Below are 23,992 nucleotides of genomic sequence, written 5' to 3' on the forward strand. Positions count from 1 at the left end.
ACCTTTTGGCTGAAATTCAAGCCGGACTCGACGGGCACCACGCCGCAGCCCGGGCCCTTGTAAGCAAGGCCTTCCGTACCGGATTTTATTGGCCAACGGCCCGGGCAGACGCTCAGGACTTAGTGCAACGATGTGTTGGTTGCCATTTATTCACCAACCAAAGCCACATGCCGCCTACCGCCCTACAAACTATACCCATTACCTGGCCTTTCGCAGTCTGGGGGCTTGACATGGTCGGACCCCTTAAAGAAGGAACCCACAAGCAAAAATATCTACTGGTCATGGTGGACAAATTCACCAAATGGATAGAAGCCATGCCTGTAAAGACGGCCGAATCCGGACCAGTGATAGACTTCATATCCGGGGTCGTACACCGTTATGGCGTCCCCCACAACATCATAACCGACAACGGCACAAACTTCACGGCCGATGAAGTCAAACTTTGGTGCAAAAACATGGGCATCAAGCTCGACTGTGCTTCAGTCTATCACCCTCAAACTAATGGTCAAGTTGAACGGGCCAATGGTCTCATTATAAGCGGCATCAAACCCAGACTAGTGTGATCCCTCAAGGAATCTAACACGCACTGGGTAGAGGAGCTTGGCTCCATACTCTGGGGGCTGCGGACCACGCCGAATCGCACTACCGGATTCACACCATTTTTTATGGTATACGGCGCAGAGGCAGTACTGCCATGCGACATAATCCATGACTCACCCCGCATGCGCATGTACGAAGAAAGAGAAGCCGAGCTCGACCGGCAGGACAGCTTGGACGCATTGGAAGAGGAGCGCGACGTGGCAAAGGCTCGTTCCGCATTCTATCAACACCAGGCTCGAAGATACCAAAGCAGAGAAGTACGAGCCAAAACCTATAACGTTGGCGAACTAGTTCTGCGCCTGCCGGACAAGAAAAAGGATAAATTAAAGCCCAAATGGGAGGGCCCCTTCATCATCGACCAAGTACTGACCGGCGGAGCGTACCGTCTGTGAAGCGCATCGGATAACCGACTCGAGCCGAACCCGTGGAACGCAGCACGCCTACGAAGGTTCTACACCTAGTGCCGGACTTCGTGTTCGTTTCCTTCCCTAGTCCCTTTGTTTTATTTTTTATTTTTATTTTTATTTTTGGCAGTCCGGGATTTTGTTCCTTCTCCCTACCCCTTCCTTTTTTTTCTCACAAGCCCTTAGGGGCTTGCATGTGCAATATTCGCACATACCCGACGCGCTACCTGCGCTCATAATAGCTGGGGGCTTCTCTACCAAGAAGTTTCGGGCCTCATGCCGAAAACATGTGTGATGCTTCCGCATGAACCTTTTATACACCATTATATGCATCGATATGACTTAAGTTTTGTCCAAGCTGGGTTGCATGGCTCCTGTGCTTACCCCTATGTTCCCGTTCGTTCGGCTAGGTGGTAAAGGGAGCACCTCTGTGATTGTTACTGCCGGGTCAGCCGGATGTGTACCTCAGACTGGGTGAAGCCGAAAGCTAGCGTTCTTAGGGGAATATTCGGTCGGTGAACTAAAAGATGATTTTTTGTATTCATTCATTTTTGCCCAGATGCTTTTCTGCTCTTTCTGGCAGTTCGGACATGCACTTTAGGGCATGCCTCCCAGGGAAAGGAACCCCTAACAGAACTATTCTCTCTGGAAGATGTTTCTTACTAACCATGTAATGTAACACAACTAGTTGGGCACTTGTCTGCTAAAGCACTTATGACCCCTACGCCTTGTCTCCATGCTTGCCATGGTTCTTACATAACCGAGAGGGTATTCGGACACACTCCAGACTATAGGGTCCAGAGGTCGAAGTGAAAAGGTCCGCAACGACAAACGATCTACAATCCGGTTAGAAGACATTTTTTATGTCATTTTTACAGAGTCAATTCGACTCGGCATATTCTTCTTCAATGCCATCCAACAGGCGGTCTAATTTACAGTCCTGTTGGGAATACTTTGCAGCCAGTTCCACCTGGCCATATGCTAAGCTGACCGGGATCTCCTTTCCGTCCGGACCTACAGGGCCGACCTCGGCCATGTGGTTTGGGTCAGCCTTCGAGTACCGAGTCTTCACCATGGCCCAGGCCTCCCTGGCACCTTGACGGCAAGTCGATATCTTCCACAACCGGAAGCGCTGCCGCACTCCCTCCAGCTTCTTGGCAAGCTCCTCAAGGCCTTCGGGCACGGAGAGGGATGGCCACATAGCCTGGATGACGCTTTGCATTGCCCGCCGAACTCGCTCGTGTAGTTGCACCAGCTCGGGAAGAAGGTCTCCCGATGAACCGAGCATTTCCTCCGCCGGACGACCCGTCAGCAGACCTACAGACATAGCTCCATCAATAGACTTGCTCGCCGAATTCCTTTTTCGAAGATTCGTTCAAGCACTTACTAAAAATGCCGCGTCGAAGTCGCTGATTCTCCTTCATGACAAAAGACAGTTGAATACGAACATCTTTCAGTTCCTCGCCTAGCTGGGTATTGGGGTCTTGAAGCTTGTTCTTCTCTTGCCTCACCCTCGTCAGCACGCTCTCGCCGGCCTTTAGTTGGCGTAGGAGTTGTTGCTGGTCCGGATTTACTCCGGCCTCATCTGCATTATTATCGTCAGGGTTGCACGCCTACCGCATTTCGAAACGGAAGTACCTTTCGAAGCACATATTACCTACGGGCGTCCCCTTGACATTCTCTAGAGTGGCCAATGCGGCCTCGAGCTGAGACTTGCACTCTTCGAGCTCCTGGGACAATTGCGTGTTCTTCTTTGTAAGACACTTCATAGCACATGATCCTTCAAACAGTTATGTTCACTGTTTCAAGTCTCGGGGGCTACTGACACATATAACCTTCAATTTTACTTACCTGTATGTCTTTCACATACTGCTCCGTGGCTCTGGCTAGACCATTTTGAGCAGCACGGAGATACGCATCTCCTGTATTAAAGGCGTCCAACACCTCTGGGGAAAAACACGCATCACGAAGAATAGTCCAGCGACGCCTGTGGTTCAGGGCACTCTCCACCTCTGAATTGGTGGCAGATAACCCGTAGGCACACTCTGTCGGAGGAGCGCCCGAGGCGCGTCCCATGTTCGCCTCCGCTTCCGGACCCGGCCTCGAACCTTGGCCGGCGGACATAGTCCGGCGGGCTCTCTTCTTCCTAACAAAATCATGAGCATTAGTAAGACTCAAGGGCATAAACCCTAGGCGTTAAATCCGCGCGCCATATCGTTGCGCCGGAATCTCGATCCGATCCGCACTTCTTTTTGGCCCACCTGGCTTCAACGGCCCTTGTTGGCTGCCCACCATGGGCTCGGCCTTCCGCCTCAAGGATTTACCCTGCGAAACGTTGTTAGTACACGACATGCAAGATAAAACATGAGAATACTGGGACTTCAGTCTTAGTTACCTTGGAGGCTGGAAGTAGTCCGGGATAGTCAGCCGTGATGGCCACTAAGGAGTTATCCTTACTCAATTGATGAAATACTCCATCAATCAACTCCACGCATAAGTCCGGATCTTCTTGGGAGTCCGGATCGAGGGGCCATCCCGGGTCCTCGGGTTGCGGAGCAGGGCTGTTTATTTCCTTCACGGCCTGGCGCAGCTCCTGCGTTTGAACATTACTAGTCTAAGTACTCAACTACGGGAATTTCACAAACAGATAGGCGAGTGAAAGTATCCGCTCACCCAACTAGGAGGATTGTACATAGAGAATCCGCCTTCCGGGTTGACACGGAGGAATTCTCCCCCTCCCCCCTTGTACAAAGCGGATATCTCGTTAAAGTGGCGGCCGAATCTGGCCCCTTGCGACCGCACCGGGTGGCGTCATCCTCCCCGTTGAAATCCCACATGGGGTGGCCTCTGTATTGAAGCGGCTGCACCCCTCGCGTAATGCATACGGCCATGACCTTAATCATGGTGAGTCCGGAGTGAGCCAACAACCTTATCCGGCTCATCAGGTACAGGACGTCCCTGTCAGCTTCCCTCTGAGGGTTCCGTGGGCGCCAACTCAGGCGCTTCTTCAACGGGGCGTTATTGAACTCAGGGAGGCCGATCCGTATAGGGTCCGGCAGGGGGACGTCATCTATATAAAACCACTCCGTGGGCCAGTCTTCAGACGCCCTCTTTGGGGTGCCGGATAGATATCCGGTTCCGGCGATGCGCCATAGTTTGGCTCCGCCCACCTGATAAATAGACCCCTCCTGAGAACGGGGCACAAGGCAAAACAACCTCTTCCACAGCGCGAAATGGGCCTCAACACCCAAGAACAGCTCGCAGAGGGCCACGAAGCCCGCGATATGTAGAATGGAGGCGAGCGTGAGGTTATGTAGCTGGAGGCCGTAGAACTCTAGCAACCCTCGGAGAAACGGATGAATTGGAAATCCTAGTCCTCTCATCAAATAAGGGACTAGGCATACCTGCTCTCCTTGAGAGGGATTGGGAACGCCCTTCGCCTGCTCTCCGCCGCTATAGGCAGCAATCCCGACCCGAACGGGGACCATATATGGTGGGGGGAGAAGCCCCTTGGACTGAAGCACTACTAACTTGCTATGTGGGACGGAGCACCGCCCCCAATCTCCGGGCCGAGGGCTGGAGGAGCGAGAGGAGGAGCGGCATCGACTGGCCATGTTGGAATGGATCTCTGTCAGAGGCGCTCTGATGAAGACTCATGGAGGGAAGATGGTGCAAGTTGGATCTAAATCCCCGTCTCTTTTATGGGCGGCTCGTTAACGCAACCGGGGGGTAAGTGAAAAGAAAAACCCCTGGCTTTTCGCATTCGCTTGACGCGTGGAAGATGGTCATTATGGGACACAGAAGCCAAGGAGGACAGCACACACTAGAAGTCGGACACTATTCGAGGATACAGAGAATTTGCAGGGGAACCCGCCTTGCAATGCCGAAGACAACTTGCGCGCCGGACTCGTCGTCATTGAAGCCTGGTTCAGGGGCTACTGAGGGAGTCCTGGATTAGGGGGTGTCCGGATGGCCGGACTAAGACCTTTGGCCGGACTCCCGGACTATGAAGATACAAGATTGAAGACTCTGTCCCGTGTCCGGATGGGACTTTCCTTGCCGTGGAAGGCAAGCTTGGCGATACGATACGAAGATCTCCTCCCATTGTAACCGACTCTGTGTAACCCTAGCCCTCTCCGGTGTCTATATAAACCGGAGAGTTTTAGTCTGTAGGATGAACAACAATCATACCATAGGCTAGATTCTAGGGTTTAGCCACTCCGATCTCGTGGTAGATCTACTCTTGTACCACCCATATCATCAATATTAATCAAGCAGGAGTAGGGTTTTACCTCCATCGAGAGGGCCCGAACCTGGGTAAAAACATCGTGTCCCTTGTCTCCTGTTACCATCCGCCTAGACGCACAGTTCGGGACCCCCTACCCGAGATCCGCCGGTTTTGACACCGACACTCACGGAAACTTTTCATCAAAAATAATTATCCCCTTGTACAATTCCATTGTATTAAAAAATAATGTGCCAAGGTTTGCCTTTAGGATGTTTACAATGCTTGTTGGTTTGTGCGGTGCAGGACAGAAACTTTGGCTGTAATGCACGATTTAACATTTTTTAGTGGAACGTCAAACGGTTCTGAAAAGTTTTGCACTGTCTTTATATATATAACTTTTTTATTTTTCCTAATTTTTTCAGAATTTTTGGAGTACCAGAAATATGGTGAATGTTCATATTACTACAGACTGTCCTGTTTAAGACAGATTCTGTTTTTGATGCATAGTTTGCTTGTTTTGATGAAACTATCAATTTCTATCAGTGGATTAAGACATGGAAAATTTATATTACAATAGCTACAATGCAAAAACAAAATATGAATTGGTTTGCAACAATACCGAGAGTAGTGATTTGTTTTATTATACTAATGGATCTTATCGAGCTTTTCTGTTGAGTTTTGTGTGGATGAAGTGTTCGAGGATCAAGGTGGTCTCGATATGAGGAGAAGGAGGAGAGGCAAGAGCTCAAGCTTGGGGATGCCCAAGGCACCCAAAGTAAATATTCAAGTAGACTCAAGGATCTAAGCTTGGGGATGCCCCGGAAGGCATCCCACCTTTCTTCAACAAGTATCGATATGTTTTCGGATGCGTTTCGCTCATGCGATATGTGCAAATCTTGGAGCGTCTTTTGCATTTAGTTTTCACTTTTATTTTATGCACCATGCTGGTATGAGATAGTCCATGGTTGATTTATAGAATGCTCATTGCACTTCACTTAAATCTTTTGAGTATGACTTTATAGAATGCTTCATGTGCTTCACTTATATTATTTGAAGTTTGGATTGCCTGTTTCTCTTCACATAGAAAACCGCCATTTGTAGAATGCTCTTTTGCTTCACTTATATTTGTTAGAGAATGGGCATATCTTTTGTAGAAAGAATTAAACTCTCTTGATTCACTTATATCTTTTTAGAGAGATGACAGGAATTGGTCGTTCACATGGTTAGTCATAAAATCCTACATAAAACTTGTAGATCACTGAATATGATATGTTTGATTCCTTGCAATAGTTTTGCGATATAGAGATGATAATATGTGGGAGGTTCTAGTAGATGGTTGTGTTTAGTAAAGATATTAGTGTTAAGTTTTGTGATTCCCGAAGCATGCATGTATGGTCTCCTAACTATGTAACCAAATTGGTGCGCATTGTATTTTGAGTGTTTATCTTTGCGTGAAGGTCGGGGGCGCGCGATGGTTAACTCATACCAACCTCCCCCCAGGAGCATGCATAGTAGTACTTTGATTCGAGGGCTAATAAACTTTTTCAATAAGTATATGAGTTCTTTATGACTAATGTGAGTCCATGGATTATACGCACTCTCACCCTTCCATCATTGCTAGCCTCCTCGGTACCGTGCATTTCCCTTTCTCACCTCGAGAGTTGGTGCAAACTTTGCCGGTGCATCCAAACCCCGTGATATGATACGCTCTATCACACATAAGCCTCCTTATATCTTCCTCAAAACAGCCACCATACCTACCTATCATGGCATTTCCATAGCCATTCCGAGATATATTGCCATGAAACTTCCATCATCATCATATACATGACTTGAGCACTCATTGTCATATTGCTTTGTATGATCATAAGATAGCTAGTATGATGTTTTCATGGCTCGTCCATTTTTTGATGTCATTGCTACGCTAGATCATTGCACATCCCGGTACACCGCCGGACGCATTCATATAGAGTCATATTTTTGTTCTAGTATCGAGTTGTAATATTGAGTTGTAAGTAAATAAAAGTGTGATGATCATCATTATTAGAGCATTGCCCCAGTGAGGAAAGGATGATGGAGCCTATGATTCCCCCACAAGTCGGGATGTGTTTCCGGGCTTTATGAAAAATAAAAGAGGCCAAAGAAGCCAAATAAAAAAGAAGAGGCCAAAGAATCCCACCAAAAAAATGAGAGAAAAAGAGAGAAGGGGCAATGTTACTATCATTTTACCACATTTGTGCTTCAGAGCAGCACCATGTTCTTCATATAGAGAGTCTCTTGAGTTATCACTTTCATATACTAGTGGGAATTTTCATTATAGAACTTGGCTTGTATATTCTGATGATGGGCTTCCTCAAATGCCCAAGGTCTTCATGAGAAAGCAAGTTGGATGCACACCCACTTAGTTTTCAGTTTGAGCTTTCATACACCTATAGCTCTAGTGCATCCGTTGCATGGCAATCCCTACTCCTCGCATTGACATCAATTGATGGGCATCTCCATAGCCCGTTGATTAGCCGCGTCGATGTGAGACTTTCTCCTTTTTTGTATTCTCCACACAATCTCCACCATCATACTCTATTCCACCTGTAGTGCTACATCCATGGCTTGTGCTCATGTATTGCATGAAGGTTGAAAAAGCTGAAGCACGTTAAAAAGTATGAACTAATTGCTTGGCTGACACCGGGATATGCATGAGGGGTACCTTGTGTTAAGAAAAGGGAGCATACAAGACTATATGGTTTTTTAGGGATAGCATTCTGTAAGCATTGATATTTTGAAAGGCATGATTGTTTGTTGGGATGCCTGACTATTATTGTTTTTATGTCAAATGATAGACTATTGCTTTGAATCACTCGTGTCTTAATATTCATGCCATGATTAGATTGCATGATCAAGATTATGCTAGGTAGCATTCCGCATCAAAAATTATCTTTTTTTATATCATTTACCTACTCGAGGACGAGCGGGAATTAAGTTTTGGGATGCTGATACGTCTCCGTCGTATCTATAATTTTTTATTGTTCCATGCCAATATTATTCAACTTTCATATACTTTTGGCAACTTTTTATACTACTTTTGGGACTAACATGTTGATCTAGTGCCCAGTGCTAGTTCCTGTTTGTTGCATGTTTTATGTTACGCAGAAACCCCATGTCAAACGGAGTCCAAACAGGATAAAAATAGACAAAGAATATTTTTGGAATATTTATGATTTTGGGGAAGAAAAATCAACGCGAGACGGTGCCCGAGGGGGCCACGAGGCAGGGGGGCACGCCCCTGACCATTGCGGGCACCCCGTAAGGCGGTTGCTGCTCTTCTTTTGCTGCAAAAAAGCTAATTTTCGGGGGAAAAAAATCTTGGCGAAGGTTTCAATCCAATCGGAGTTATGGATCTCCGGATATATAAGAAACGGTGAAAGGGCAGAATCTAAAAACACAGAAACAGAGAGAGACAGAGAGACAGATCCAATCTTGGGGGGGGCTCTCGCCCCTTCCATGCCATGGAGACCAAGGACCAGAGGGAGAACCATTCTCCCACCTAGGGAGAAGGCCAAGGAAGAAGAAGAATGAGGGGGGTCTCTCCCCCTCACTTCCGGTGGCGGTGGAATGCCGCCGGGGCCATCATCATTACCGCAATCTACACCAACAACTTCACCGCCCTCATCACCAACTCTTCCCCCCTCGATGCAGTGGTGTAACCCCTCTTTTATCCACTGTAATCTCTACTTAAACATGGTGCTCAACGCTATATATTATTTCCCAATGATGTATGGTTATCCTATGATGTTTGAGTTGATCCGTTTTGTCCTATGGGTTAATTGATGATCGTGATTGGTTTGAATTGCATGTTTTATTATTGGTGTTGTCCTATAGTGCTCTCCATGTCGCGCAAGCGTGAGGCATCCCTGCTATAGGGTTTGCAATATGTTCATGGTTTTCTTATTGTCTGCGTTGCGTGAGTGACTGAAACACAAACACGGATAAGTGGGTCATGGCGTATGGGAATAAAGAGGACTTGTTACTTTAATGCTACGGTTGGGTTTTACCTTAATGATCTTTATTAGTTGCGGATGCTTGCTAGAGTTCCAATCATAAGTGCACATGATCCAAGAAGAGAAAGTATGTTAGCTTATGCCTCTCCCTCAAATAAAATTACAATAGTGATTACCGGTTTAGTTATCGATTGCCTAGGGATAAATAACTTTCTCGTGACAAAAAGCTCTCTACTAAAACTAACTTTATTGCTTCTTTATCTAAACATCCCCTATTTTTTATTTACGTGCTCTTTATATTCTTGCAAACCTATCCAACAACTCCTACAAAGTACTTCTAGTTTCATTCTTGTTCTAGGTAAAGAGAATGTTAAGCGTGCATAGAGTTGTATCGGTGGTCGATAGAACTTGAGGGAATATTTGTTCTACCTTTAGCTCCGCGTTGGGTTCGACACTCTTACTTATCGAAAGAGGCTACAATTGATCCCCTATACTTGTGGGTTATCAGGGTTCGGCTGTCGACCGCCTCTGGTCAGACGACTCGAAGCTCCAAGCATGCTCGTGCCAAGGTTGAGAGCTCGGCAGAGAAGCAGCCCAAGTTTCCCAAGCAGATCTCCTCCAAGCCCTAGAAGGTCGAAGTGCCTCGGATCAAGGTGGCAGTACCTGTGACCTCAACGTGAGTGCTCTCGTCAATCCCTTGTTTGTTTTTATGTTGAGTCGGTTGTTGTCGAGTGTTCTTTGACCTCCGTAGCAACGACACCTCGATGAGTTTGGCGGATCCACAAGCTCGTAAGGCGGGCCCGAGTGATGCTGATGCGGCGGATGCTGCCACTTCCAAAGGTATGCCTCACCGACTGATTCGGATAGTTAGATCTTCTTTCGGCTGAACTCCAATGATTTCTTTGGTCCATGTATTCATGCAGCTCCACCCAAGATCATTCTGCTAGATGACGACGAGAGGACCAACCCGCCCAATCTGGGGGCCATCAGGGAGGACATGCCGAATGTTGACGCGCCGATGCCGGACGCATCCCCTCGCTGAGTGACCCGCATTTCTTTGGTGAAGGCCGCTAGAAGGGCTGCGGGCCTGAGTCCTCTGGCTCCCGGTGGCTCAACGCCTTCTACCGTAGTTGTACTTCCCGCATGATCTACCTCCGCTCCTCTGAGTGGATCGTCAGTGGTTCCGGCCCCGAGGCCGGCGTCCGTGTCTCCATCGGCCCCAGCTACCTCCTTCCCCCTGTACCATGTCCCTGAAAATCAAGTGGGGGCGATCAAGGAGGCACTGATCCAGGTGGGATCGATGTGCGACCGGCTGAAGGAGGCTTACGATGCCAGCGTGGCGCTGCAGATCAATGTTCGAGTAAGTACCATTGTGAGTATAATTTGCAGTCAAAGCTTTTCTTTTTCCTTTGGTAGAAATTTTGTCGATGGGTTTTCACAGGGAATACCCAGTGGGTATTCATGATCCCATGGGGGCACGTTGAGTGCACCCACTGGGTGTAGTCCCCGAGGCTCTTGTCGGTTGGAATCAGTCAGCAGGAGTCTTTTTAGCTTTTTGTGTGTTTTTTTGTGTACACTCGGAGTCTAGCGGGAGCGTATCCAAGTGGACATGATTTAGTGGGGCACGCTGAGTGTACCCACTGGGTGTAGTCCTCGAGTCTACCATTGACTGGAGCAGCAGGTGGTAGTCTTAGAACTTGTGGATGTTTCGCCTTGAGGCCATTTGTCGGCCCTTTTTTTAAGCTCGCCGATGAGTCATTTTCCAGTGGGGGCACGCTGAGTGCACCCACTAGGTGTAATCCCTGAGGCTACCATTGACTGGAGAAGTAGGTGGTAGTCTTAGAACTTGTGGATGTTTCGCCTTGAGGTTGTTTGTCGCCCCCTTATTTTAAGCTCGTCGAGGAGTCATTTTCCAATGGGGGCACGCTGAGTGCACCCACTGGGTGTAGTCCCCGAGACTGCTATTGATTGCGGGCAATCAGTGGCGATCTTTAGAAGAGTGGCCAGGCGTTCATGACGCTCGTGCATTGGTGAGATAATCGTTAGGATCTTCTTCATTGCCGACTCAGGGGTTAGCTTAATGAAGCAGATTGTCTTGTGTCGTTGTCTTCTATCCTCTTCATCGCCGACTCGAGAGCCAGCCAAGTGAGGCTAGATCCGAGGGTATTTCAGGATCTAGTATTGATCAAGATTGATCTTCCTAGGGGTGCTTGGCTGACCCAGTACTTGAGAATTTGGTACTGGTCAAGCTTGGGGGGCACGACCGAGTGGGCAGCCCAAGGGTACTTCAGGATCTGGTACTGATCCAGCATGCTCCACTTAGCAGCACGCGGCCGACTAGGTAGTCAGGGGGTACTTCAGGATCTCATACTTATCAAGTTTGTTCCATTTAGCACCATGCGCTCGACTCGGTAGTCAAAGGGTACTTCGGGATCTGGTATTGGTCTAACTTGTTCCCTCCAGCCGTGCTTGGCCGGATGTTTGTGAGTTATTGCCTGGGTTTCTCTTTTTTTGGTCTTCCAACTGACTGTTTCTTGCATTTTGCAAAGGACTTATGAGTACCGATGCTTATTTGTACTGGATAGATGCTTAACTAAGCGTCTCTCCTGTAGAAATAGGCACAGGTGCGTCCGAAAAATCCGGTTTATTTTTCTAAGCATCTCTCTAGACACCTCCCGTTGTACAAGGCCTTATGAGTTGGGATCCCACTACGCCGCGATGGATAAGGAGGTGATAACCCTTCTGCTTGATCTGGAGGCTGAGAAGCTCAAGAGCACCCGACTGGAGAAAGAAAAGGAGGCCTTGGAAGGTAAGTTATTTCCCCCATTTGGTAGTGTCATACTATTTCTCTCTTTCGATCCGAGTCATTCTGCTCCGGCAGATGTTCTTAGCGAGATCACCCAAATCATAACAAGGGTCGGGACTTCTTTTCTTTAGAAACCATGAAGTAGGCTCTAGAGAACAAAGACAAGGATTTGGCGTTGGCCCAGAAGAAAGCAAGGACCAAGACCAAGCTTGCCGACGAGAAGCTGGCTTCAATCGACAAGTTGGAGGAGGAGATCAAGGATCTCAAGGTGCCGTTAGTGTCTTCACTCAGGAGAAGCAGACACTGGAGGAGAAGGTCACGCAATTGACTAAAAATAAGAATGCCCTCGAAGCACATATTGAGGAGGTTTGCAAGGAGTTTAGCGAGAATCTTGCTAGTAAGTTCTTCCTCGATCGAGTGAAATCCAAATGCCACAGAATCATCCTCAATCATTCGCTCATGGACTGTCTTCTTTTAACCAGAGCATTGGTACAACAAAGAGCGGGGACTGGAGAGCCTTGAGAGGGATCTGGATCCTTCTAGGTCTTTTCGCTGACAAAGCGGCTCCCGCCATCCTCCGGCTGGAAGACTTTTTGGAGAATGTGTTGGGCTATATCACTCGGGCAAGGGGCGCTTTCGGATTGACAAGGAGCTGCAACCCGATGAAGATACTCAGATGGACTTGGAGTGTGTCATGACGCGGCTGAACAAAGTCCCTACCCGGGGTGAAGGCTTGGAAGAAGTCGACTGCTCAGAGCGGTGCTGATGTGGCGCTGTCACTTGTCAGTGTTCATTGCAAGAACATAGATGAGGAGAAGCTGAAGAGCCTTCGAGTGATGAACAAGAAGAACCTCAAGTTTGAGGATTTCATGGAGACCTTCGTTGAAGCTGCCACCCGCATCACTGACGGGATCGACCTGGAGACCTTCGTCAACCCAGCTAGCCCTCCGCTCGAGGCTTGAAACACTTGGTTAAATTTGCCCCAGAATGCCGGGTGGTTGATGTAATCGAATATTTCTCGAGGCTTGGGCTCGTTGGTTTTACTTTTGCATGAAACATTCGGATGAATCGAACACTTGATTTGTGCTCCTTCGGGACTTTATTTGCTCTCTATGCTTTACTTTGACTTGGGCGAAAGCTGGTTCACAACCAAGCCCCCGAGTGTGGAGAAGGTCTTCACTTGGATTGTTTTTAAATATAGGCGAAAGCTGGTTCGTGGCTAAGCCCCCGAGTGTGGAGCAGATCCTCACTTGGATTGTTTATTAACTTAGGCTAAAGCTGGTTCGCAGCTAAGCTCATGGGTGTGGAGCAGATCCTCACTCGGATTGTTTTTTAACTTAGGTGAAATCCTTCTCCTATCTACACCCACTGGAGGTGTGTTAGTTTTTCAATGTAGTTAGTCACCTGAGTGAAAATGCGACCGTAGGTCGAACTAGATGATATATGAGAAAAGTAAGACTTTTATACAATTAAGTTCATTTGGACTAACTATTACAGAGGAGAAATCTTATTTTATGTATAAAACTTGTGGAGCAAATCCGCGTTCCAAGCTCTGGGCTCTTCTGTTCCTTTGGCAAAGTTGTAAAGTAGGTATGCTCCATTATGCGGGACCTTCAAAATGGCGAATGGCCCTTCCCAATGGGGCGCCAGCTTGTGAGGCTTCTGTTGGTCCACTTGGAGGACCAGGTCTCCCTCCTAGAAGGCGCGTCCTCTGACATGCCTTTTGCCGTAGCGACGCAAGTCTTGTTGGTACAATGTTAATATTATAAGCGCTAGCTCACGCTCCTTGTCGGTGTAAAAACCGGCGGATCTCGGGTAGGGGTCCCGAACTGTGCGTCTAAGGCTAATGGTAACAGGAGGCGGGGGACACAATGTTTACCCAGGTTCGGGCCCTCTCGATGGAGGTAATACCCTACTTCCTGCTTGATTGATCTTGATGATATGAGTATTACAAGAGTTGATCTACCACGAGATCATAGAGGCTAAACCCTAGAAGCTAGCCTATGATTCTGATTGTTCTTGTCCTACGGACTAAACCCTCCGGTTTATATAGACACCGGAGGGGGGCTAGGGTTACACAGATTCGGTTACAGAGAAGGAAATCTACATATCCGAATTTGCCAAGATTGCCTTCCACGCAAAGGAGAGTCCCACCCGAACACAGGACGAAGTCCTCAATCTTGTATCTTCATAGTCCAATAGTCCGGCCAAAGCATATAGTCCGGCTGTCTGAGGACCCCTTAATCCAGGACTCCCTAAGTAGCCCCCGAACCAGGCTTCAATGACGATGAGTCCGGCGCGCAGATTGTCTTCGGCATTGCAAGGCGGGTTCCATCTCCGAATAAACCATAGAAGATCTTGAACACAAGGATCGTGTCCGGCTCTGCAAAACAAATTCCACACACCATCGTAGAGAGCACCATATTTCACGAATCTTATCCGCTGACAACTTTTCATAGCGTGTCATTACGCCACGGCCCGATCATTCACTACAAAAAAAATACACTTACATGTTTGTCACAGTAGGTCGCGTTTTTTGTCATGCATGTACATCCATGACGATTTTATGATAGAATCAAGATAGTCATATATATGCTGTCGTAGAAGTGTTCCATGACATTACCAAAATTATCATCACGGAAATGTCTAGTTCCATGACGATAAATCGTGCGTCACAGAAGTGCTTTCGTCAAGGGTGACCGACACATGGCATCCACAGTAACGGAACACCGTTAAGCTATTGGGTCGGGTTTTGGATTCGATAACCCGTTAACAGCCCCGACCAATGGGGGTTTTCCATGTGTAAAATCATCATTGGCTGGAGGAAACAAGTGTTGGCTCATCGTTGGGACAGATGTCATCCACTCATTGGACAGAAGGCGCCTATGATATGTCGACACGTGGCACGGCCCAACAGAGGCCCATTCCTATGAAAAGGCTGGCCCGTTTGACTTGGTTAAAAGGTGGTGGGCCGGCCCATGGAAAGCCTCTTAACGTCCTGTTCGCATATAGCCCATTTACAGCCCGCTAACTCAAGGCCTGTTACGCCCTATCCTAATTAGGCCCAGTAGCGTCATCTGGGCCATCCAATATGATTCCAGCCTGTTTTCACTTCTAGCGCATGTATGGCGCATGACGTCTTTCGGCCCATATGAGGCCCTATGTAACTCTTGGCCTATTAACGGCCCGTGGTAAATCTGGCAAGTAATGAACAATGTATCACTTTACACCCATTAATGGCCCGTGGTGAAACTGGCCCGTAATGAACAGTGTATCACTTTATACCCATTAACGGCCTGTTATTCCATTGGGCCGTTTCCAGCCCATGTTATCTTTCGGCCTTCTCAGAGCCCATTTATTCTTGGGATCCTTTCCGGCATTTGTTTACTTACGGCCCGTTACTGTCATTTTCTGCTTGTGGGCCAAATTCAGCCCGTGGTTATAGTCGGCCCGTTTGTGGTCCATTAATACATTGGGTTGTTTTCACAGCGTCATCAAATACGGCCTATTAACGATGGCCCGTTATGGTCGGCCCATGAACGGACTATTCCCACTCTAGCCTGTTTACGGCCATAATGCGGTCTGTTTGGCCCATGTTTGGCCAATCGATCATACGGCCCGTATAACGCCCATTGATGATACGGCCCGCAGAAGGCCCATTGTTTCTACGGCCCGTAGAAGGCCCATTGTTTCTACGGCCCGTTGAAGGCCCACTGTTTCTACGGCCAGTAGGAGGCCCAGTGTCACTACAGTAAATATTAGCCCATGGTTATTGTGGCCTAGTTTTAAAAAATAGGTTATTACACCCACTAGCAAACCGCGGAAAAAGAACTGCAATGACTACAAGCAAACAAATAAACAAGACAACAAGGAAATAAATAAGCAAGCAACTAACGCTAGGCTATCATGGCTATTACACATATTACATCCACTGGGCATCAAAGTTTGCCACCAGTGCAAATATAGGGAACAAAGCAACATATCATATACACTGGTTGTCAAAGTTGGCGACCAGCGCAAATAAACGCCGTAGCAAAACAAATCCATAACTGAAACCACTTTAGAAGATCTCAAGAAACAATATCCTGGGTACCCATAATGCTGGCAAGATGCTTAGCAAGCTTATTAACTTTCTCTTGTTTGGCGCTTAAATCCTTCAGCGCTTGCTGTCGCACGAGGAAATATGCATCTGAATTCTGCAGGGACTTCCACAGTCCTTCAGCTTCATGTTGCAGCACATCTGACTGATGTCTTTCAACTTGAAGTTGAGACTCAAGAAGATGAATTGATTCAGGCAGCGAGTTCGAAGAGCTTGTGCCAGCAGTAGTGGCCAGTAACTCGAACACTACATCAAGACAGGACTTTTGGGTTCCCTCACTGTCATCAAGATAGTTTTTATCAGCTTTCTTGGACACCAACAGGGATGTCTCACTATCTTGAACCTTATCTGCATTACTTCCTTTACCATTGGATAGCGCGGTACTGTTCTCCAATATTTTGTCCGCATTCTAAAAGAGAAACAAGCAGACACATCACATGTTTACCTTGTTGTATACGAAACTCATTTTGGTGAATGAGTTCAGTAGTAAAGTGGACAGAATAACAGCATGAAACAAACATATATCTATGTACCATGGTCACTTTATGGTCTATATCATTCTAGTTTTTGTTGCCAAATCAAGATAGAGACACGGTTCAAATAATATTTGTTCAAGACAAAGCAGAATAGACAGAATATAAGTGTGGGTAACTATAGAGCAATAACAACACTTGTAATGTGCATGACATGAGAACATAACGGTTTATTCAATTGAAATTGAAATCAACATAGAGCAGGTTACAACAGCAAACCAGTTAAAGAAACGGGTTTAAAACATACCTGTTGCGCCATTGTAGTTTCAATTCCATCCTTCCAATTTGAAAATAGTTGGTATGAGTAAATACAGTAATGCAAGATTAAAGGAGTATGAACCATAGCTATAGAACCTGACCTGAGAACAAATATTCTTCTCCTTTAAGCGTTGAGTTGGCATTCGAAGTGGTGGTCCTCGTGATTTGGGCACTGCAGTTCCCTTACTGACTGCTCATGTTTGGGTGCTCTGTGGTGGAGATGGTGTTGTGTCAACTGGAACTGGGTTACTATCTGCCGGGGTCGGGGTTAGAAGGGGTGTAGCTGGTTCTCTGTCCAACTTGGTAGGCATACAATCTGTGAGAGTCTGGGTTATGTGTGGTGGATTTGGTCATTAGGCAAGTACAACCGTGGTTCTATCTACATCAACTGGTAGCACTATCTTTTCTGAAGACCGTGTTGTTACTCCCTTAGATACTACCATCACACTCTCCAATACAAATGGCTGATAAACAAGAAAAGTAATTGAAAGTATAGACATGGTATGATAGACAGGTGCAATGGATAGTGGCGAATAAAAGAGGGCATGAAATAATTCATATTTATGTTGTCTGACCAAACAGGATAGCATGACACAATTTCACATATATGATGGCTAGCTAAACAGGATAGCATGACACAATTTCACATTATGATGGCTAACTAAAAAAGATGGGAAAACATAGTTCAAAATATGAGACTATGTAAACAGGATGACATGACCTAACTATATAATGTGTTTATTAAATAGGTTGGCATGCCATAATTCACATACATTCACGGATAGAATGCCATAATTCAAAATATGATGACTATAAACACTAAACAGGATGAGATGATATAACTATATGATGTCTTTATTAATTGGATTGCCATGCCATAATTCAGACAGATGATGTGTATGTACTATGTAAACATGATGGCATGGTATAATTCAAATATATGATTTATATAGTAAGCAAGTAAGCAGATGGCAATCCATATATGATGTAAAAACTAAGCAACGCAAGATAACATGCATGACATGGGTAGTATAACCCTGCCAAGTTTGAGCATAGACCTCAGGGGGGAAATAGGACTGGTCATCAGTCTCTGAATCCTCCTCTGAGGAGCTCTCTGTAACCAACAAGATGTCTGCTTCAGCAGGTAGCATTGTCTGCTCTGAATACCTTGTTTTCACTCTAGATACTTCCATCACCGCTTCAAATGGCTGATGCACAGGAAGAGTAGTTGAATATACAAACGTTGTCGACAAATGGAACACGTAATACAAAAAAATGATAGCATGATATAATTCACATACATGATGATTGGCTAAACAGCATGGCATTGCATAATTCACATATATAATGCCTTTGCAACAAGATAGCTGTCGGTGTCAAAACCGGCGGATCTCGGGTAGGGGGTCCCAAAATGTGCGTCTAGGCGGATGGTAACAGGATACAAGGGACACGATGTTTTTACCCAGGTTCGGGCCCTCTCGATGGAGGTAAAACCCTACTCCTGCTTGATTAATATTGATGGTATGGGTAGTACAAGAGTTGATCTACCACAAGATCAGAGAGGTTAAACCCTAGAAGCTAGCCTATGGTATGATTGTTGTTCGTCCTATGGACTAAAACTCTCCGATTTATATAGACACCGGAGAGGGCTAGGGTTACACAGAGTCGGTTACGATGGGAGGAGATCTACATATCGTATCGCCAAGCTTGCCTTCCACGCCAAGGAAAGTCCCATCCGAACACGGGACGAAGTCTTCAATCTTGTATCTTCATAGCCCGGGAGTCCGGCTAGAGGTCATAGTCCAGCCATCTGGACACCCCCTAATCCAGGACTCCCTCAGTAACCCCTGAATCAGGCTTCAATGATGACGAGTCCGGCGTGCAAATTGTCTTCGGCATTGCAAGGCGGGTTCCTCCTCTGAATACTTCATAGAAGATGTTGAACACAAGGATAGTGTCCGGCTCTGTAAAATAGTTTCCACATACCACCGTAGAGAGAATAATATTCGCACAAATCTGATCTACTGACGCATTCCGCAGCGTGACATCATGCCACAGCCAAGCCTTTATTCGTTTTACTGTCCCACCTCAGCGTGTTTAGTGAGGCGGTTTCCTTGGCACGTCCTGTCAAAGGAGAGATCGTGTCCCCTTATTCCGGGATTCTCATCAATACGGGCGTGGGTAACCCAACCGCGCCATTAATAGTGGCGCTTGGGAAATAAGCGAGTTTTATTAGGCTGGTGGGGGCTCATAGCTTCGGCCACCCATATAAGGGGATAAGGATTCACCCTTTCCATCTACGCCTTCTTCCTCCTTCGCTTATCCATTCCTGCGCACTCGAGCTCCAGCGCCCCAGTCCGCACTTCCCACCTCATCCTTCTCCAACCATGTCTGGAGCGGGAGGTAGATAGATGGCCTACACCGTCATGGAGGGGCACATCAAAAAGTTGAGGAAGGTCGGATACTTGTCTAACGACATCGCGCACCGGCTTCCAGATGAGGGGCAACTCATCCCCACCCCTAGGCCCCATGAGAGGGTCGTGTTCCTCCCCGATTTCCTTCGTGGATTGGGCTTTCCTCTTCACCCGTTCGTCCGGGGGCTCATGTTCTACTACAGCCTGGACTTCCACGATCTGGCCCCGAACTTCATCCTCAACATCTCGGCGTTCATCGTCGTGTGTGAGGTCTTCCTCCGCATCCAGCCCCACTTCGGCTTATGGCTGAAGACCTTCAATGTCAAGCCGAAGGTTGTGGGCGGCCGACAAGCGGAGTGCGGAGCCTCCATGGTGGGCAAGATAGCCAACGTTACATGGCTCGAGGGCGCCTTCGTGGAAACCATCAAAGGGTGGCCATCGGGGTGGTTCTACATCACCGAGCCGCGTGACCCTGAATGGGCAGCGGCCCCCGAATTCCGATCTGGCATACCCACATGGCTCACCTCATGGAAAGAGACGGGCCCGTCGTGGAGTAATTCGGCAGAGGTTACTGGACTTCAAACCTGTGTTAATGACCTGATCGACAGGAAGGTTAAACTCGTCACCGTAGTCCAGGTCATGCTCTTCCGCTGGATCCTCCCGTGTCAACGACGGGCTTTCAATCTGTGGGAATTCGACCCGGTCCATCACCAAACTTTGTCCAGGCTCTTCGACACAATGCATGAAGATGCTTGGAAGGTGCTTTTCAAGAGCTCTGAGGTTCACCCTCCCATTACCGAGGATCGCGGATTTTGCGCGAAGCGTCAAGCCAGCGCGGTAAGCTCAATTTACCCATTACATGGTATTTGTTTTTCGTAGTTTGAATCTATGCGGGGTCTAAACTCCCATCCCTTTAACAAGACTGGCAGAAGAAGGCCGGACAGATCAACTGTCCGGCTCCTTTGCCCGAAGACCCAGCGGACGCCCATTTGACAAAGCTGCTGGTTCCGGCACCCCACGTGGTGCCGGAGAAGAGGGCCAAGAAGAAGGCCACGGGGACTCGAAAGAGTTCCCGACGCCTGGTGGTGCCGGCTCATCGCTCGACGACCCCGAGATGCCCTCTGCCTCCGAAGACGAGGAGGAGGAGGAAGAAGCCTCTCCCCCTCCAGCGGGGGGAGGAAAGAAAAGGAAGGCCGCCCCAACTGGGGAGGCCAGAGGGTCCAAGAAGGGGAAGACCCTTCTTCCGGACTACGCCTCCGACGCTGACGACGGCAGAGAGGAATGGCCATCCAGGGTCAAGCCCCTGGCAAAATCGTAAGTATCCGGATACCAGAATAACTTATGAAGTTCCTCTATTGTATAGTACCTTCTGACGCCAAATTCAATTATGCAGTCCACCCAAGGCTCAGCCCGGCGATTCGACGAGCGGCTCCTTGGACTCGTCGGATGTGAATAGCGCTTCACTCCCAACGGCTACCTCCCCCCGCCCTACGTACGATGCCGAGGTGGAGTCCCAAGAGGGGCTAAAACAGGAGGAGGTGATCCTGGAGGCGCCGCAAGGCGACCTCCCGGACCCCAGGCCCAAAGGGGACGTAGCCCAGAGGGATCTAAGTCCGGCCCTAGGCCGGACACCGCTCCGAAACCTTCAGTGATTCTGGAGTTCGGCAGGCGGCCCCCTCTCAAGAAGGGCAAGCCTACGATGCAGGCGGCCTCGGTCCAACCGGAGGCACTGGACAACTTGCTGGAGGTGCTTAATGGCGCCTCCATCGACGAAGAGCACCGCACTATTATGAGTGCAGTGATCCAGAAGGTTCAGTCCGCCAAGAGAGGACTGACGGAAGCCTGTACCAGTCTTCTAACTAGTTTTGAGGTATGTATTTAAAACATGTAAAAATGTTACCGCATAGACAGTAGCCCCTGATGCTCAGTGTGGCGTTCGGAAAGAAAAGCCGAACTGAAGATCTAAAAAGATATACACAGGAGTCTAACATAAATATGTCAATATGGGAATCCAGGCCGCGCTGCTGACCTCGGCCGCACTAACTGCGGAGGTCGATGCATTGAATCAGAGCCTTGAGCGGTCCGAGAACAAGCTCGGCCTTGCCAAGAAGCAGCTCGAGGACAAAGAAGGTATGTAGTACCTTATGTAATTGTATATATAAATACCTGGTTGCAAATGATGACAGGACCAACGTGAATATTACAGGGGCCACAACCGAGGTGGCGACCCTGAAGGGAGCGCTTTCCAAGGCCGAAGACAATGCAGCCATGGAGCGCTCAGAGCGAGAGAAGCAAGAGGCGCAGGTGGCGGAGGTGCGGCAAGAGCTCGATGCTCTTGTGAAAAAACATGAGAGGTTAGAGCTTGACTCGAAGACTCGAGAGTCTGAGCTTGCCTCGGCACTTGAAACCGCCAAATCTGCCAAGGCCGAAGCCCAAAAAGCCCTCCAGGAAATTGAGGTGATGAAAAGGATTGCGGCGGGTAAGGCATTCTTTATGCAAAGCAAGCACACAAAAGTAAATTACCTGTTACTTACCCGAATCCGGAGCTCTCCAGGAGCTTTCGCAGATCTGCCCCGTAGTGTATCCGATGCCGCCGCATTCTACCGGGCCGAGGAAGGGAGCTCGACGGAGAAGGTGTTCTGGTCCCAGTGTGCTGAGGCCGAACGCCCGGTGCCCCTGAGCGACCAGCTGAAGCAGCTGGTCGAGCTTCATAAGGCAGCCGAACAGGCCATGAAGGGCCTGATAGGCTGGCTATGGCCTAGGGAGGTCATGCCTTTGAGCTACTTTGGGTTGGTGCGGCGGCTGGTGGATGCCTGTCCCCGGCTTGAAGTCATCAAGCGCTCCGTATGCATCGAAGACGCCCGTAGGGCTTTTGCCCGTGCTAAAGTGCACTGGGGCAAGCTGGATGCTGAGAAGCTGGTGACAGAAGGGCCACTGGAGGGCAAGGAGCATCGCAGGCCCGAGATGTATTATGAGGGCGTCCTGAAGGGTGCCCGTTGTGTGGCGGATGAATATACCAGGGATTTAATTTTTGAGTAAACTCGCTCATATTTGTCCTGTGCGCTGAAAACTTGTTCATATGCGCTAAGAAACGCTTTTTGAAATTAAAATATTACCTTCTGTGCGGCTGTTTATTAAATCTGAGAGATGCAAGTCATCGGCTTCTACCCCCATGCCACAAGTGCTGGGGTGTTCGGGATATACCTGAGTGCTCTTGTTCCCATTTTTGGGTCCATCGAGGGAGGCGCTCAGCACAACGAACAAGGCCATCGGACTTATAATGCTTTATCACTCTCACTTAGCCATAGAATTCTATAATTTTAAATTTCGGCAAAGCCCCTAGTATTCGGAAGACGAGTTCGGGGCGCTATCCACGCCTAGGCTGGACAAAGCCAGCTCCTTGCTCTAAGCGGCATAAGTCTTTAAGGACTCGAAAAAACTCTCGAACAGCGACCGGTCTCTCGCCCTATCATGATGGTCAGTTTTAGCTTTCTCTACTGAGGTGTTAACCCAGCTCAACTGGGGAACAACCGCAGTAGCTCTCCCAACGCTACCTTAGCCGACATAGCGGAATGTAAGGTACCAAAACATGGGAGCCGGGCAAACCCAACTATTGACCCAAGACATGATTCGGAGCCGATGCATATAGTGCTATAAGTTCGGGGTGCCGCACTCATGAGAGTGTTCGGTCTTCTCACACCGTATTATGGGGTACTTAAGCCCCTGGTGTATTGGCCGTACCAAAGTGTACGGTTGCATAATGTCATGGCTGAACATATTTATATAAAAATAAATGAATGCAATAATAGACAAGAGCTATGTATTGTTTATTAAAAGAAGCTGTTGTGAGAGCCGGACGATACAAATAGTGCAATACGCAAGAGATGGGATTATTTGACATGTCCCCCTCTAGGGGCAAGCTGCGAGACTTTAAGTAAGACAGGTATTTAGCTCGTTATAGAGACCACCTGGACATTTGACGTGGCTTGTTGTCTCCCTGGCTGTTGCATCGTGTGTTCGGCGATTGTATTGCCGGACAGGCCTTCCGAATAGTGGGGTCCTGAAAGTATGTTAAAAAAGAAGAAATGGCAAAATCGGGAGCCCCTAGTGCGGTTGAGCCGCATTCTGGGCGTGTCGTGGTTGTGCACCTCCCCTTATGCCCACGGTATTTCCAGAGTGTAATTATGTACGCGTGGTACTGCTATCGCAATCTCGCGAGGGCTGGGGTTGGGGCCGCAATGCTATGCTTGCTCAGAACGTGCCAGCCGTTTTTGTGTAGGTTACTTCGGGCGCGCTTGACGTTGTCCGGGCGTTTAACAGATGGATTGGAGAATTGCCTTGAGAGGCTACTTTGTACTTCCGCCGCCAGGGCCGCCGTGTGCTCCTCTGTTCGGAGAGAGCGTTCGGTGTTTCCATTGACCGTAATGACTCCGCGAGGGCCTGGCATCTGGAGCTTGAGATATGCATAGTGCGGCACCGCATTAAATTTTGCGAATGCGGTTCGTCCGAGCAGGGCATGATAGCCACTGCGGAACGGGACTATGTCGAAGATTAACTCTTCGCTTCGGAAATTATCCGGGGATCCGAAGACCACTTCGAGTGTAACTGAGCCTGTACAGCTGGCTTCTACACCTGGTATGACGCCTTTAAAGGTC

This window comes from Triticum dicoccoides, chromosome 3B (genome assembly GCF_002162155.2).
Source record: "Triticum dicoccoides isolate Atlit2015 ecotype Zavitan chromosome 3B, WEW_v2.0, whole genome shotgun sequence".
Lineage (NCBI taxonomy): Eukaryota > Viridiplantae > Streptophyta > Magnoliopsida > Poales > Poaceae > Triticum > Triticum dicoccoides.